The sequence below is a fragment of the Mustela lutreola genome, chromosome 2 (assembly GCF_030435805.1).
Source record: "Mustela lutreola isolate mMusLut2 chromosome 2, mMusLut2.pri, whole genome shotgun sequence".
In the NCBI taxonomy this organism is placed as follows: Eukaryota; Metazoa; Chordata; class Mammalia; order Carnivora; family Mustelidae; genus Mustela; species Mustela lutreola.
In genome coordinates this window covers 119,543,854-119,562,836 of record NC_081291.1, presented here as the reverse complement: position 1 = coordinate 119,562,836, position 18,983 = coordinate 119,543,854, and positions in this window count along the sequence as shown.

Here is an 18,983-nt window from a genome sequence, read left to right as displayed (position 1 = left end):
GCAAGACCAGAGCAGTATTAAGTCTATGTCTACTTATTATCTACTACTGAGTTAAGACTCTCTTGTGTACTCTGCCCAGTGCCCTGCAAGTCATGAAGTTTTTCAGTCTGGCTGATGGGAACAGGCAGCATTATGAAACTCTGATCCTTTCTGGTATTTTTTCCCCCAGCCCTCAGGTAGCTTCATCATATGCACGTGTTAACCAGTGTTTTGCCGAATATTTGAGAGAGATCCTCTGCAGATATCCAGAATTTTCCCTCTCAGGAGCTTGCCCCTTTCTGGTACTCTCTCCTGTCACTTCTAGCAACCTTGGTCTTCTCAGGTGCTCAGCACTGTTTCTTCAACTAAGGGATTCTGCTAGACTGTACCTGGGTTCTCATTCTCTGTGCCATGGCCTGGTGGCTTGCTCAAGGCAGTAGAGTAGTAGAACCCACCCCCATCTCTTTTTCATCTCTCAGGGATCACTGTCCTTCATTGCCTGATGTCAGCATCTTGATAATTGTTTGTTTGGGGTTTTTTTCCATATGTTGTAGCTGGTTTTTGGTTCTTTCAGGTGGGAGAGTAAATCCAATTCCTGTCACTCTATCTTGGTCAGAAGCAGAAGTGCAGAGGAAGTTTTGAGGAATTGTCCTCTCTCTCAAAAGAAGTCTTTATAAATCCAGATATGGAAAAATCACAGTTCCCTTTCTTCTTTTCTCCTTTGCTCTTTCTATAGACCATTGAGATTAAAGAAAGGACTCTAATTCTATCATTTCAACATTCTTTTTATTATACTCTATGTGAATTAGAGGCTAAAATTTACTTAGGATTAACTAGGTGCCAAGATATGTTCAATGTCTTATGTAACTTACCTCTTAAATCTTTGAAACCATTCACCATACCAAATATATTTATTGTTATACCTAATTTCCAAATGAGAAAACTGAGAGAAGATAGATTAGCTTATCTATGTTCACAAAACTAGTAGAGGTGGAGGATAATTTCAAAATCAGAACTGACTCCAAACCGCGCATTCTTTACAGAGTGTCATGCTGCCTTCATGGATCACGTTACGTCCCTCACAAACATAGTTCCAGAGGTGGGTGTTATTATCTCTATTTTACAGATTTAAACAACAACAACAACAACAATAACAAGGTCCAGAGAGATGAAGTATTTGGCTTCAGGAGACCCAGATGCAATAGAACCCAGTCTGTATCCCCAGCCCAAGTTCCTTCCAATTTGCTTGACAGCTCCTAAATGTTCTGCTAATGCAGAAGTTACCTGCCCTTGCTTCAATATTGTGTAACTTCTGGGTCTTATTTAAAGCAAATTTTAAATAAAATCTTTCTTGTTAAAATTGTAAGGTAATTTATAAAGAATGGTGAAAATTGGTTTTGCTAAGACTAAGAAACTACTATCCTTTTTGTTTTATTTGAGAGAATTATTACAATTAACTTTTGATCCTAATTTCACAAATCCAAACATATAAACAAAAAGGCTGCCCCCAGACAAATTTGATGAATATCCATTTATAGTCTCTTTTAATTATTCCTATAGTATTCCTATCTATGTACAAAATATAAATTATGAAAAAAAAGTTTTTTGACTTTGTTCATAATTTTTTTCCCAAAGACTATGTATACCAATAAAGTTTCTTGTTTCTGTCTGAAATGAATTTTTACAGAGACGGGAAGTTCATTTTTACGACCAATTTTGTAAACTCGTTTTAAAATTATCATAGCAATGCACATACTCTGGAAAAACAAAAATTCGGTAGGACAGAATACAAAGTGAAAATATTACATGCCTTTTTTCCTTACCCCTGATTACCATTCTCCAAGGCTAACAACTGGTAACAGTTTCTTCTGTATCCTTCTAGAAATTTTTAAAATATATTTTGGATAGCTTTTTTTTATCAGCTTATATAGCTCTATTCCATTTCTTTTATCACCTATATAATGTAATGCATTGTGCATGTATGGTATGTGTGAAAATGACATGATACATTTAACTGCTCTCTCCTACTGGAGGACACTTGGATTATTTTCAATTTTTTTTTGTTATTAAAGTGTTGCTGCAATAAATTCATTGTGTAGATACATCTTAAGTCAAAAGACGTATGCATTTAAAAATTTTGTTAGATATTTCTAAATTGCCCTTCTAAAAGATTGTAGCATTTTGCAATCCCCTAGTCAGTGTTTTAGAGTAGAATCCAGTAAGTATTTATTTAATGTATTCATGAATGAGAACCTGTTTTTGCATGTTCTTATCAAAAATAGCATTGTTGAATTTTTTGAATCTTTATCTGGTAGATGAAAAGTTGTACGTTATTACTTTAATTTGAATATCTACAATAATTAGAGAAGATGAACACTTATTTATTTATTGGTCATTCTATTTTATTTTCTAAGAATTACCCATTTGTGTCCTTTGTCTATATTATATTGCATGATTTATATTTTTCTTATTAAATTTACAAGGATTGTATATTTATTAAATTGGCTCTTTTTCTGGCATTTATTTTGGAGAAATTTCCTCCCACTATATTCTTATTTCTTAACTTTATTTTTTGCCTATACAAGCATCTATTATTTTAATGTGATCAGAGTTATCAACCTTTTCTTTTATAATTTCTAGATATTTGATGCCATATTTATACTTTACACAGGGACACTTTGTGAAGATAAATTTCTACAGGCCTGAGGCACCTGGGTGGCTCAGTGGGTTAAAGCCTCTGCCTTCAGCTCAGGTCATGGTCTTGCGGCGGGGGGGGGGGGGGGGGGGGGGTGTGTGTGTCTCTGCTCAGCGGGGAGCCTGCTTCTTCCTCTCTCTCTGCCTGCTTGTGATCTGTCTGTCAAATAAATTAATTTTTTAAAAAGTCTTTAAAAAATTTTTTCTACAGTCTTTCTTTTCAACATTATTAAATTAATATATTAGCTAGTTAATTATCCAAATCAAGCAACAGTGAATTTTATTGAATATATTTTCTTCTATCTGCATGGTTGAGGATGCTTAAGATAGTAAGTGCTGCTATCCTCTTCATATACACAGAGAAGTATTGAAAACTAACTTCTTAAAGAAATTTATTTATTTATTCACTTGAGAGATAGAGAGAGAGTAGGGGCAGAGAAAGAGGGAGAGAGAAGCAGATTCCCTCTTCAGCACAGAGCCTCATGTGGATCACAAGGCCCTGAGATCATGACCTGAGCTGAAACCAAAACTCAGGCACTTAACCGACTAAGCCATCTAGGTGCTCCTGAAAACTAACTTAATAGAGGTGACAGAAAGTGGGACTTGGCTGGTGACTGACTCCCAGACTCACTTGGAGAAGGCGTTGACATAAAATATGAAAGTCGAAGAGATTCGGGAAGAAAAAACTAGGAATAAGTAAGGAATGGAAGGAGATAATCCAACAGGAAAGAGAGACTTAGTGAGAGGGAAGGATGGGAATGTTGAAAAGAAAAGCACAGAGACTTAGAAAGGTATGTAGTGAAGGTCCAGAAGAAGTATAAAAGGGGAAGCTGCCAGTCAAATCTCACTCTTTCTTTTAGTTTTTCCAAGGACACTTCTTTCCCATCTCTATGGCTCTGCAGGGCTTAAGATGAAAATCAACTCCAGTCAGCATTACCTGTCGCTATGTCATCTTAGGATGCAGAGCTGTTTTTTTTTTTTAAATAGGAGAAACAAAGTCCTTTGTTCTACATGCCCCCCCCCCGGCCCCCCGGAAGGCCATCTTCAAGGAGGTAACACTTGGATTAGATGATTATCTTGCCAATTTTCTTTTTCTGGGTAAGGAAAATTGGAGCACAGAAAAGTGAATGAATTAATATGGGCTTTTCAGAACCAGAAGAAAAATTTTACTCTTCCTCTCATCTGTATTCTTCTGGATATCACTGGGCCCAATTTTCATTTGTAGAATGAATCAACACAAATCAGTATTTTCATATGAAACTTTTTTTTATAAAGGATTCTTGGAATAAACTCTGATATAGAAAAATCAAAGGCCAAGAAAATCACCCTATGATTTGTTCCATTCTTTAAAAAGTTATAATTAATTTAATATTTTAGCATTCAGAGGAAGGTTTTGCCTTCCCCAATGTCATTTAATCATATATTTAAAGTGAAAAGTAATCTCACTATTTCTGTGTTTCAAAATGATCCTGCATATTTGAGGTTTGGCTAGACCTAGCATTAGCTTTGTTACAATAGCATAAGCTCACTCTCTTTTTAAAAATGGAAATACAGTCTGTTTCTCCAATTCTTTCCCATCCTCCTCCATCCCCTTCTTTCCCATTTTTTATAACTCTGCGTATTAGACGCTATAAATATATCAATTTCTCAGTTTTTTGGGGGCTCAGGATTTGTGCAGTCTAGTCTTTCAACTTTATGTGATCTTTGAGATTCTATTTTATTCTTGTCCTCTCTGCATGTCTAAGTATGTCTATTTCTTAGCTAGTGATACCTACAAAATATGACTAGTTTCAGAACTATTTCCAGCTTCTTTGCTTTGTCTTGTATTTCTATTGTGGCACTAATTACTAGCAATATGATTAATGCACTACTTACTGGTGGCTTTGTTCCTTTTGTTTTTCTGATAATGCTAATTAATCCAATTTTGGGAAAAAAATACTTTTATTTCTGCTCACACATGTCAGATTGTAGGTGCTTTTGAAATCATGTTTTCCCCCTTTGGTTTTAAATTAAAGCAAAGAGTAAGAGTAGACCAATTAGGGATGTGGCTAAAAATGCTCTTATCAAAGTTGTTCATCAGGGAATGTGTAGGACCAGCAGTGTTAGAATTGGCTCTCAAGTAAGAAAGTTTCCATTCCCTGAAAAGTTATTTGCTCTTTACTCATTTCTTAATTATGGTGTGTGTATGTGATGGCAGTGGTGGATAGGATCATTACTGAAGTTTGTGTGGGACAGATTTTTGGTATTTTCAAGTGGAAGCATGGTTGAAAATGGCCTTCCAAGATACAGGTGCCAATCAGATTTAAAATCAAACTTGTCTGCTCCCTCCTATTGACATGCATTGGTCTTCCTGCAGTTCTGTCTCAGTAGGAGCTCATGGGAGATAGCATTGGAAAGCTCAGTTTTAACCTATAGTTGGTATTTGCTGTTTAGTTTTGTTTAGTCACAGGATTCATTTTCTTGGGCAGATCAATAATACTCAATGGTATCCCTCATTTATTTATTTATTTATTTATTTATTTGAGAGAGAGAGACCTCACACACACACATACATGTGCCAAATGGGCGGAGAAGCAGAAGAAGAGGAAAAGAATTTTAAGCAGGCTCCCCACCTAGTGTAGAACCCCACGTGGGGCTCAGTCTCACACCTCTTAGATCATGACCTGAGCCAAAATCAAGAGTTGGAGCCTTAACAAACTGAGCCACCCAGCACATAAGTGCACTGGTTTGCCTCCATTAAACTTCTCTTAGCACTTTTTAAGTGCTCTGCTAAATTACACCATATATATTAAAATTTTAACAGTACTTAGCTTTCCCAGATATCAAAGATGTAGTAATTTTTGTCTAGGAAATGCTATTTTAAAAATCCATTTTATTTCTTCTCTTTTTTAAAAGTAAATACCTTATTGTGCCAATTTTGTATTTACTTTTTTATACATTAAGAAAAAAAATTCCCAAAGCTCAGCATCACTGCATAAATAACATTATTATTCATGCTTTTTTCAATTTATTGAATATATATTATATATAATTTCATAAAATTACAACATAAAGGTAGAATGTTTATGTTTGATATGAAATAGGAAAGATGACTACTCATTTTCTGTTAATCAGTTATAGTACATTTTTATTTTTAATTGAAGTATAATTGATATATGATATTAAATTAGTTTCAAATGTACAACATAATGATTCAGCAATTATATACATTACAAATACTCACCACAATTAGTGTATTACAGTATTATTGACTATATTCCCTATACTGTACTTTTCATCTCAGTGACTTATTTATTTTATAACAGGAGGTTGTGCCTCTTAACCCCTTTCCCTTAACCCACCTTGATAATCAACCTCCATCACCATCCCTGCCTTTGGCAACCACCAGTTTGATCTCTGTATTTATGAGCCTGTTTCTCTGATTCTTTTCAGTTGTTGTTATTGTTGTTTGTTTGATTGATTGTTCTGTTTTTTTATTTAGATTCCACATATACGTGAAACCATATTGATTTGTCTTTCTTGTGCATCTCATTTTGATTAAGTATGTAGATCTAAACTATAATTTCTGCTTTTTATAGAACACCAAGAAGGGTTTTCAGAATGGTTCTGAGGACTGCAGCAGGATAGGTCATACCCCTCCCCATTTTTGTTTGCTTCTCTATAACCATTCTTTGTTAAATAAAGTGGTGGAGGAAATCTATTTAAACTCTCCCATTCACTCAGCAGGGGTAGTTTAAAATTGCACACACTGCAAATAGTTAAATATTTCTGTTGGGGTTCAAGGTTGTGCACACTTTCAATTTTTAAAATTAACTTTGAAATTGAATTCATTTCAATAAAAGGCAGGAGATTTGGTGACGTCCCCACCCCCTCCAAAATTGGATTAAAGTGTTAATTGTTTTATTTGAAATACCACTTTCAACTAATTAATTCATTTTGCCTTTGACTGAATTGATTGGAACCCCCAGAAGATCTTTAGGGAAAGAAAGAGCGAGCTGTGCGCCTTGACCTTCCCTCACTCCCAATCACATCCTTATTTACTATATTAAAACATGAAGCTCTGCCATAAAACAAAAGGTGGAAAAATTAGGAAGGTTGAGGGAGTAGTTTCCCCTTAAGAAAAGCAGACTAATAGGTTTTCTTTTTTAATAAAATGAAATTTATGGTTTTAGATGGTTCTAAAGAAATTATAGTCAGTCTAACCTAGATTTTCAATTTGTTTTCCAATCTTCCTTGGCTTCTATTTTGATGAATTACATTGGTGGATTCCATGTCACTCAGTAGTCATCAAATAAATTCAACAGCTTATGGGATAACAATTTGGGGTTATACTGCTGGGGGTGGTGGTTGTACTGGTGGTTGTTACTGTTTCATTTTACCTTGTTTGTTTGTTTTGTTTTATTTTCTTAAAGTCAGGTAACAAGATAAACGGGCCCATATGAAATATCCCTGTTTTTTTCTGTTTCCAACCTGTCTGGCAGAGCTTTTCTTACTATAATTTTAAGTTGTAGTATAGCACTGTTTTAATACCTGCTTTCTGTTTTGCTTATGGCCCTTTTAACTGATTTCCAAAAGTGATTGAACATACAGCAGGTGTTATGCTATTTTTTTAAGGGTATAAGTGAAATTCTGTTAGATCATTAAAATGCCCTCAAAGCACACGGAAAACCTCAGATGCTATCATGCCAGGGCTTACAATATTTGATAAAGTGTTTTTTGAGTGTTTGTTGGGCTTCCTTTTCACAGCTCATTTTAATTTTCATTATCTTTTATCAGGTCTTTGATTCTTGTTTAGTTCCTGACCACATTCAACAAATAAAATATGTCTCATAAATTAAGTCTTTGTTGTCAACTCTAGTATTTTCTAGACATAATTGCTTGTCTTCCTATTTCTGTAATTTATATATAATGGTTAATATCAACAAATATGCCATCTGAGAATTAAATGTATTTACCCTGAGTTCTTTCGGTTACCTAAAGCAACATAATTGAGCATTTGGGCAATCACTCCACGTACAGTACAATTTGTACCGAACACATAAGGAAATGTTACATTAAATAAATAAATGACAGCTACTGTTTATTGAGCACTTGCTATATGCCAGGCACTCTGCCAAGTGCAATTGGAATGCCCTTTCACTTCATCTGTACATCAACCTTCTGATGCAGGTACTGTTTGCTTTCTGATTCTGTAGATGAGGGCACTGAAGCTCAGTGAAATTAATCGGGTTACAACTGTTTGTCATATACCGAAGCACCTGAGAACTGATGCTCTCTTTAATTCTGGAGGAAGGACACTATCGTTTCTGGGATTCAAAAGTTCTTTGATTAGGAAGCGATTGCTTTATTACCAATCCAGTGGTAAATGTTCAAAAAGCTCGTCTTAAAATCTCTGTTAAATATACTTAGAGAAATTTCCAGAAGACAAAAATATGAACAATTTGTCTATAGTTTGACTACAGGACCCTGGAATAGTCATGAAATTCCATAAACTCAGTTCAAAACAAGGGGAAGGAAGGAAGGAAAGAAAGAAGGAAGGAAGGAAGGTCGGTCGGTCATATACTGTGACTTTGAAGGAAGGAAGGGAAGGAGGGAGGGAGGGAGAAAAAGAAAAGAAATAATTAAATTAACACCTGGTTGATGAAATTTTTCACTTTTTTCAAGTACTTGAAGTGGCACTGTACTGAAGGCCTCAAATGGCTTCAACAGTTTGCAACCACACAAAATCTTAGATCTTAATATACTCTGTTGTTGAAAGGCAGAGGACTGGTTTTATTCAAAAGCCAGAAACATTTGAAACCATTTTCTGGAAAGTTAAAACAAATGCAGTGAAATTATCAAAACATCTTTGTCTAAATGGAGCTATATATCTCGTTGACTAAGTTTTAAAAGTTTTTGTAGTTTTCATTTTCATATACAGAGGTAATCAAATTTGGTTCATAAAATGTGTTTCATAAAATAAGCCTTTGTATTAAACACAACAAATAGACATATATGCACATATACATATATATATATATATATACACACACATATATATACATAGAAAAACACATCTTCAATTTTTTTTGTTATTTCGTTTAAAATATTTATAACCTTATCATAAAACAGGCACCTTTATTAAACATGTACATAGGAGAAAACAGAAATGGTATTAGTAATACTCTTTCCATAGCTGATCATCATGCCATGTTCTAACATGGTTATTATCCATGTCAAGAATAGTTTCATGAGTGCTTCCTGTTTCTTTTTTCATTACTTACAGTATTTATGATTTTAAAAAGTGGAAGTTGTCATGTAAAAGTTAGCCTTTTATAAAAAAAGATTTTATTTTTTATTTAGAGAGCATGTAGGGGTGGGGCAAGGGGCAAAAGAGCAGAGGGAGAGAATCTCAAGCAGACTCTGCACTGAGTGTGGAGTCGGATTCAGGGCTCCATCTCATGACCGTGAGATCATGACCTGAGCCACAATCAAGAGTCAGACACTTAGCTGACCGAGCCATCCAGGCACCCCAGCCTTTTCTTTTTAACATCATCTTCACTGGTACAAAAATGTATTTATAAAATAGTGGCTAACCTTTCATGTTGGTAACCAACACTAATATCATTAGAAGTGTTGAAAAACTTCAACTTAAGTCAAATATTGTACAGACAATTAACTTTCATTAATCTTCTTACATAATACTTAATATAATATGAAATAATATACAATTTATATATGATATTTATTTTTTTTATTAATTTGGTTTTCCTCTGCCAGTTACTATATTTTTGGCTCACTTTCCTTTTCCTATGAAGACAAACGTTTGGGAACACAAAATATCTTTCAACTGGTCTCAACAAAATTAGTCACCAAAAGAAAGGAAAATACAATTGGTTTTCAATTATTTAGCCTATTTATATTTCCCATTAGAGTCAGAATCATGGGCTGACAGTACTTGCCTGCAACATGTACTTATCTTTCCTACCTTAAGGATTGTTATATAAGCAAAAGTGTGCTGCTGTCCACCTGCTAGGTTATTATGCTTCCACAGAAACTTACATTTATTTATAAGAATTGATAAACATGGATAATATTTATCATATTTATGTTAAGGCAAAAAAAAAGGCAGGGTACAAAATTGTATATTCAGTATGATTACAACTATGTAAAAGAAAAATAGGAGAAAATACAGAAGGTTAATACATCAAAATAGTAACAATAATTATTTTGGGTGACTGAGTTATGAGTAATTTTTCTTCTTTTTCTATATTATCCAAATTTGTATATACCAAGTATAGATTATTTTAATAAGATAAAAAGCTTCATGTAAAATGAAAAGTGTGAGTTTGAGTCATATTTTCAGATAATGTTTAAAACCATTCCTCCATTTTGCTGAGGTTAGTTTACACATAGACATGAACATTCTGAGCCTGTGCCAAAAAAGAAGGCTGACCCTTAGTTGGTAGGTGCGCTTGTGAGGAGGATGATTTGAATATAAAATAAGTGATGGATGGGAAGGAAAAAAGAGGGGGAAGGGAGAAGGCTCAGAATAACCAGATAATAAGAATAGTGAAGCATTGATTATTATCATTTCTTAAAGATTTTATTTTTAAGTCTGTGTAAGGCTGATGATTCACAGACCAGTACTCCTGGGGTAAATAATGCATTATATGTTAATTTAAAAAATAAATTTAAAAAAAAGTAAGACAAAAACAGTGGTGACTAAACTATTTGACTGCTATTATTCCCACCCCCCCAGTACTTTTGGGAAAATACAGGCTGCAGAAAAGTGTTACTGACTTGTGACCTTTAGCAGTGTAATTTTTCTCATCAGTAAAATAAGGATTAATAATATATATTTTACAATGTAAATTACTTTGAGAAATGGCCTCCAAATCAGATATGCTCATCCTAGCAGGTGAAAGAGAAAAAAAAATGATGCACTTCGATTATGTATGTGTGTATGTATATGCATATATATATATGTTATGCATTATAATTATATATATATAAATATATTAATTTATTTCCAACTCTGCTGACCTTAATGCCCAATGCATGGATTGCTTGTCTCCTGTGTCAGATGTCCATCAGTCTCACACAGCTCAGGAGAGATCCTGATGGAAGGACCACATCCCAGAGGGCTGGCCGGACACCTTCACCCATTAGTTTGCTTTCAGCATATTTTAAGACAGTGAAGTTATCACATGCTAGCTAAATGGAATTGTGAATTACATTATCTAGTTTTAACTGCAGGATCCCTCACAAAATGGACTAATGCCTTTGGAAGTTCCCTCCAATGAAACCGTAAATTGAAATTAATTTTATAATGTGAATACTAATGAACAAGAAATGGAAAAGCTGACACTTCTTCTTCCCCTACTACAAATCATTAGTAACCACATTAAACTAAAAAAGTGACAATATGTTTAAGCTTTGACATCATTAATAACAAGCGTAAAAATAAGGCCAACTTAGAGTCAGTTCTTTGAATCAGAAATTGTTAAGTCAAAATTTTCATAGAACATGAAACATTAAATTACATTGCTCTCATTAAAATATTATTATATTTTTATTGAGAGCAAAATAAAATTGTGCCATTAACAGCTAAAGTAATTAGGGGAGCTGGGTGGCTCAGTTGTCAAGCGTCTGCCTTTGGCTCATGTCATGATCCCAGGGTCCTGGGACTTGAGCCCCGCATGGGGCTCCCTGCTCAGCTGGACGCCTACTTCTCCCTCTTCCACTCCTCCTGTTTGTGATCCCTCTATCCCTGTGTCTCTTGCTCTGTCAAATAAATTAATAAAAATATTTTTTAAAAAATAACTAAACTTATTATTTAAAATAATGTTTGTTTCATGTTCATCTGAGTCTTTTACAATTTCCATTTTTGTGCATATTTCATAATGTATGCAATATGGTGGTGTAGTAAATGTACATAATAAAAAGGCAATATGCATATTTCGAGGGCTCTATGTTCCAAATTATGATACTTGGGGGATATATGATCAAAAAAGTTTGGCAACCTCTTGTTTCAAGGATCAGATATAAAAATAAATGGGAAGTCCCAGGAAAAGCACTTGTAACCACTGGTTGTCAATCTAATATACTAAGTGGCTTTTAATGAGATAACTGTCAGTGGGGACTGAGATATATTTTTAATTCATTTCAGTGTATACATGTCTTTAAAAACAAGTCCATTCTTTTAAAAATAATTTAATTTAATTTAATTGTGTGTGTGTGTTCCAAAATTCATTGGTTATGCACCTCACGCAGTGCTCCATGCAATACCTGCCCTCCTTAATACCCACCACCAGGCTCACACATCTCTCCAACCCCCTCCCCTCCAAAACCCTCAGTTTGTTTCTCAGAGTCCACAGTCTCTCATGGTTTGTGTCTCCCTCCAATTTCCCCCAACTCACTTCTCTCCTTCACCCAATGTTCTCCATGTTATTCCTTATGCTCCACAAGGAAGTGAAACCATACAATAGTTGACTCTCTCTGCTTCACTTATTTCACTCAGCATAATCTCCTCCAGTCCTGTGCATGTTGATACAAAAGTTGGGTATTCATCCTTTCTGATGGAGGCATAATACTCCATTGTATATATGGACCACATCTTCTTTATCCATTGTTGAAGGGCATCTTGGCTCTTTCCACAGTTTGGCGACTGTGGCCATTGCTTGCTATGAACACTGGGACCCAGATGGCCCTTCTTTTCACTACATCTGTATCTTTGGGGTAAACACCCAGTAAAACAACTCTATTCTTAATGGAATATTTATATCACAACCAAGGGCACTTGAGGAGTTATCCAGTGATCCTTAGGCTAACACTGCCTTTTGTCCTCATATGGAAAATGGGTGAAGTCTTAGTAACTTAATGATTTTGAGGCTGGTGACCATCCATTTCTGACTTCTGCTCAGCAAAACTTATCTAGGTTAATGAGAGCAATCTCATTTTCAGGATCCAAAGAGAGAGAGAAGATAAAATAGAAATATAACATACCTTGCTTTTTTAAGCCAAAAATGTTCTAACAGAGAAATTTTGATGTTGGAAAAAAAAATAAAAATAAATAAAAAGTTTAAGTATATATAGCGATCTGAGCAAAATGTCTTTTCTCAGAATGAATTAAATGTATTATTTACAGATCTTACATCTTCTTAAGCTGCATAATGAATGTAAGGGAAAAAAAACAATAATAGTTATTTTGTCCCACATTTTTGGATGGTTAGTATCTATACAGGATTAAAGAAGTTAACATTTGACTTGGGGTTTTCCACAGCTTTCTCATGGGACCCGTTCGTTCAATATACTGTGACTTTGATGAACACAGATTCTTGTGAAAGGAGAAGAGAGGCCAGAGAATGGTCAGGAGCCACATTTCAACCCAATTCTTAAAAGGCTATCTCACTTGAGTTTTGTATTTATTAGGTATCCATATGTGTAGCTTGTAAAGAAAATCAGTAACCAGGTTTCTTTCTCCCTTTGCCATTCCCTATTTTCTTCCTCAACACATGTGCATTTAAAAGGAAGTGAATAAACAACAACGAACTAAAAATAGAAAAATATCTGCTTGGGAAATTATTTGACTCTTATTCTTATCCTTGAGGGACCAAATTATAGACAGGAGTGAGGAGAAAACTGGAGAATGTTTCCTTCATCTTTTCTTGCTTTTGCTTTTCCTGGTCTCTCCTTCCCATCCACTGGAATGTTGAAGAAAGAAAGTTCTTTGGGCCCTACCTGGTTGACTCATTCAAATTCCATATGCATTCAGCTGTGCTACTAGAAGAAACTGTATTTCATTGGTGGTTTAAAGAAGCCAGTGTAATGTAGACAATAAAAATTATTGAAGGTGATATTTAAATCAAATAAAATGCTGGAAGTTTGAGACCTAGAGTAGAGCAGTGGTGGGGAGATTTGAAAGAATTTCTTGTCACAGTTTTTTGAGAGGTATGCATTCAAAATCGCAATTCACCCATTGTTTCTGAACAGCAGCCCCTCTCACCATCCAGAGGCCTTTGCTGTCCTGTGACTAAATTCAGCCCTTCTACTTTTCCAGTTCTGATTTCCTAGCTCTGTGAGAACATTCAGCCATTTAAGGGAGTGTCACTCAAGCTTATCCTTTTAATCGGAGCCCTTAGAAGAAATGCCAGTTTGTTTTTGGAGACAGTTAATCTGACGGAAGTAAATTCAAGTTTTGGCAAAGATCTGTGGTAAGATAGAGCGAAAAGCTGCCAAAGAGTATTATTAAAAGAAGAGAAAAGGCACGACCTCCCCAAGTCAAAAGCTGAGCACACCTACATCAGTTTCAATCAAGCTGCAGAAAAATAAGATATTTTTAGCTGTATTAAGCTTTAGTGCTTCTTAGCCCCACGGGCTGTTTTATTACTGCAGAAGGAGCTAGTAATCACTTTTCCATGAGGTTCTTATAATTTAATATGAAATGAGCTTTCAGAAAAACTATACTCTGAAATAAACCTCCATAGTTATTCCTCTGCCTCACCTCACTGACCCTGGATGCTTCTAATGAGTCTCGCTTTGCTTCATGGCAAGACCCCTCCACATGGCTCTCCAGACATCCACTCAGGTCTGCGTATGCACCTCTAAACTTGGGTTCTCTAAGCCCTACTTTACAGGTTGAATTATTATTACTCTGCTGAACTGTTGGCTGAACAGATACTGAATGAACTCGTGGCTTCCTAGTACAGAGCTGAGGAGCAAATCAAACCCTCCATTGTCAAAGTTACCCTTGAATGGGATCTTGAAGATGGTTTGGTCTAATATTCCCTTCTTACAGATGAGAAGATTGAGATTCAAGGTGGCTCTGATGGGCCCAAGTCATACAAGCAGATAAGTGATAAATAGGGAACATGGTTACAGCCCAAGTCCAACCCACAGGATTTTTCACTCTGAGCTTTTTAAAAGTCATACCAAAAAAATAAGTCTAGTCTAAGGAATGCAAAGTCCTTCTTTCTCCTTTTCTGTCTGTGTCTTCATCCACTAACAGATCACAGGAGTCCTCTTATGCCGTCCTGTGATTCACGATTTATCACTTCCCAGGATACCAAGGAGACAGCTGCCATAAGCATCCTTTAACAGAATTTACTCTGGATCATGGGAGGAAGGTGGGGAAGGAACTTCTCAATAACACCCATCCCCAAAGGAGATGGAGTAGGAGTATGGGTGATTGGAATCCCTTAATCCCATATTAAGACTGAATACACCAAAGGGACCTGGGTGTTTTCACATCAGCTCCCCTGTTTACTAGCAAACCACCACACTATAATTGGAACCATATGAATCTACCTATATTCAACCATTTTTTGACCTACAAAACCAGCAATCTCATATAGTTCACCCTAATTTTATTAAGCAGTAACCGTGTGCCAGGATCTCTCCCCAGTGCCAATCCGTGAGTGAACCCTTCAAGTGACCTGAGGGTTTGATGTCTCTGCTCCTCCCATACAAATAAGGCAATGGGGGCTCTGAGCAGGGATATGATTTCCCTATAGGTTAAAGAACTACAAAGTGAGGACAACAGGATTTGGCCCACTTGATACTGATTTGTATTCCCTGTTCTTTCATGTTGCCTCCAGTGGAGGAAAAGGGGGGGTATTCTTGCCATTCACTTCTCCCCTCCTCCCCTCCCCTTAGCCCCTGCCCTCTGGGCACCAGATACTCATGGTGTACAGGATTCTTGCAGAGCTCCCTAACCCTCCACCATCCTTGGAGCCTCTTTTCCTTCTGCCCGTCCCCCCCACCATCATTACTCTCCTGTGTCTGTCTACCTTTTCAGCTCTTCAAACTGGTTTGGCCCTATCATCCCCATCTGTGCATTTCCCTGCCTCCTCTAGAGAGTGACCCCGTGACGCCCTAGGCATCACACCTTCACAGGAGATGTTTTAAAACCCTCACCCCATCAATCGAGGCAGAACTGGAGCTTCAAGAACCCTGCCAGTCAATGTCGAGGGCACAAGACAGTGGATGTAACCTGGCCCAGAAGTTCTTAACCAAGATTACTGAAGAGAATTCAGGGAGCTTATAAACTTGGAATGGAAACAACATACTTTAATTTTCACTAACTTTTTAAAAAAAAATTTTATTTCTTTTCAGTGTAACAGTATTCATTGTTTTTGCACCACACCCAGTGTAATTTTCACTAACTTTTAACTGAAATATAGCATTTTCTCCCATTTTGAAAGGAACAAACTGTGATATTAGGGACACTCAGGCCTTTGTGAAATCAGGTGATATCACAGATATTTTCATATCCCATTACAGTTGCTCTTATCTCAACATGCTGTTTGCACTCAGCGTGACTTCTAAATCATGACCTGCTGCAAGCTCTTATCACTTATCTATTGACAAAGAATCACATAATATTACTACATACAAAGTTGCTTTTTAATATTTCAGTAAATTTTAACACAATTGGTCTTTGTAAACCTACATATTTTATTATATACATTTAAAGGCATTATTCTAGGAATGGGTCAATGGGCTTCCCTGATGGCCCAAAGGGTCCACGGCACACAGCTAAGAAACCCCAGAAGTCAGTTCCATCGTATCTGAATCCTAACTCCATGCTTTACCAGCTGAGTACTTAGGAAACATTTCCTTGCTTTTCCATGCCTTAATTTCTCCAGTCTCTAAAGGTGGAATGAGAACCTCATAAGTTTGTTGTGGAGAATTATATGAGATCATCTGAGACACAGAGCATCATGCTCAGCTCAGAGTGAGGGCTCACTATTGCTATTCCTTATTATTATTTGGATGCTTTCCATCCCCCATGGTGTCACCTGCCTCACATGATTCTCTATTGTTCAGAGTTGGCCCAGATGAGTATTTGTGATCTAAGACCCAGTGCCTTCAGGTCCTTCCAGGAATCCACAGGCCTCTTGGGTAGTTGCCCTCCCAGAAGTAAGAGGTGCATCATTTATTTGCATCCTTCCAAACCCCTGGTCACCAGTAACAAGAGCTGACTGATGTCCATGGGGGTCATTGTTTTTCCAAAGAGGGAGTTTTCCCTGTGGACCTGGAGTCAGACTGCAGTCCTACTGACAGTTACGTCATATCCTAGTTCAGTCACTGGTCTAGGCAAGTTCTGTAGCCTATCTGCAACCCTTTCACCCACCACTGTGGAGGCAGCCAGGTGACCTCTGTCTTGTCCTCCTCACCTGGCTGTTGTACAGAACCCTTAAGAGAAGAATAGGCCCTTCAAAAACTGTGATGTATGATTTCAATATTTGCCACACATCTCCCCTATGCCTGTGTTCACATTTTCTCTTCTGCCAGGAGTGGCTTTCCTCTTATATTTCCTGGTCTGACTCCAGTGGTGCCTTCTCCAGAAGTCCACCCTGACTCTGACATCTGGGAGATGTACCCGGCCCTTTCATTCCTGCCGCTTTTCATCCATCTGGCTTTCAGCACTTTTCACTTCCTACTTTACAGCTCTAGGTCTCACCTTCCCTGCCAACTAAACATTCTGAGGGTAAGACGATTGTCTACTTTGACTTTGTATCAATAAAATTCATAGTATTTAGGCTCTAACTTAAACATACTAAATATTCACTAAAAACAAGCAAACAAACAAATCATTTTTCAAGATGTTGAAGATAATTCCTGCCCTAAAAAGGTTTGATGGGGAGATGATAAATAAAAACATGGGGCAGCTCAAGTGCAAAAGCATTATCCAAATGCCATATTCTGAGCTGCAAAGAAGGATCAAGCAGTGGATTCTCAATGGGTTGTGAATGAGAGTATGATAGATCATGGAAAGCTTCCTAAAAGAGGTGAGTATTGCCAAAGGATAAGTAAATGCCAGGAGTGATGACCTGAATGGAGCAAGAATGATAGGTATAGTACTAAACATAGAGAATGACACAAAGAAAAGACCAGGACAGAGAGTTCATCCATTCATTCCTTCATTTCCTTCTTCCATCAGATTCTTCCTCTTTATTGAAGATCTCTTCTGTGCCGGGCATTATCTGGATAAACACAGATAATGGAGGTTGAAAGAGTAATGTGAGAATTATTGAGATAGTAAGGGTATAGTTGTGTCTCTAACCCATAGTAAGGACTTCAGTGATGTGGGAAGTCTGTCAAATGCTTTTTTTTTTGGAAGGGGGACGGTCTTCCTGAGCAGACCATGTGTCTTTACTGTCGATAAATACTCACATGTGACACAATCAGACCTTTCATCTCTTGGTGACTCAGAATATAGGGAAATTATGGAGGTTAATGGTCACTGCAGCTATTAACCTCACACAGCCCCTATGGCAGGCAGCTTTAGCTTCTCCAAAGAAGGAAAGACTCTTTCTTATAAGCTATTTTTTTTTTTTTTGGTCTTTAATTATCCATTTTTGTAACCCAAGCTTCTTGTGTTCCAACTGTTCCAGCTATGCACAACTTTCTGTTTATCACCTCAATTAAAGTGCTTAATGACCCTATGGGATATGGGTATTTTTCCCCATGTTTTGCCACTGAGGGAATAAAACAAGAGAAGTTAATAACTTTCCCAAGGCCACACAGCTTGTTAAGTAATGAAGCCATGTTTAGGTTGCAAAGTCAGTGGTCTTTGCTTTGCTTTCCTTAAAACAATGCTCATGGATTGGATGAATTAATATTGTTAAAATGTCCATACTACCCAAAAGAATATAAAGATTCACTACAATCCTTAACAAAATGCCAAGGTCATTTTTCACAGAACTAGAACAAATAATCTTACAGTTAATATGGAACCCCAAAATATCCCCAAATAGCCAAAACAATCTTGAGAAAGAACAAAGCTTGAGGTATCATGCTTTTGGATTTCAAACTCTACTACAAAACTTCAGCATACTACAAACTCAGCATGGTACTGAGGCAAAAACACATACATAGATCAATGGGACAGAATAGAGAGCCTAGAAATAAACCCACACACTTATGTGGTCAAATTAATTTTTAATAAAGGAGGCAAGAATATAAAATGGAAAAGACAGTCTCTTTAGTAAATGGTGTTGGGAAAACTGGACAGCTACATGCAAAACAATGAAACTGGACTACTTTCTAACACCACACACAAAAATAAACTCAAAAGGGATTAAAGACTTCAATGTAAGACCTGAAACCTTAAAACTCTTAGAAGAAAACATGGGCAATAAGTTCTTTGACATCTGTCTAAAGAATATTTTGTGGGTCTTTCTCTTCAGTCAAGGACAAGAAAAGCAAAAAGAAGTAATTGGGACTATATCAAATTAAAAGGCTTCCTCACAGTGAAGGAAACAGTCAACAAAATGACCAGGCCACCCACTGAATGGGAGAAGATATTCACAATGGATATACCC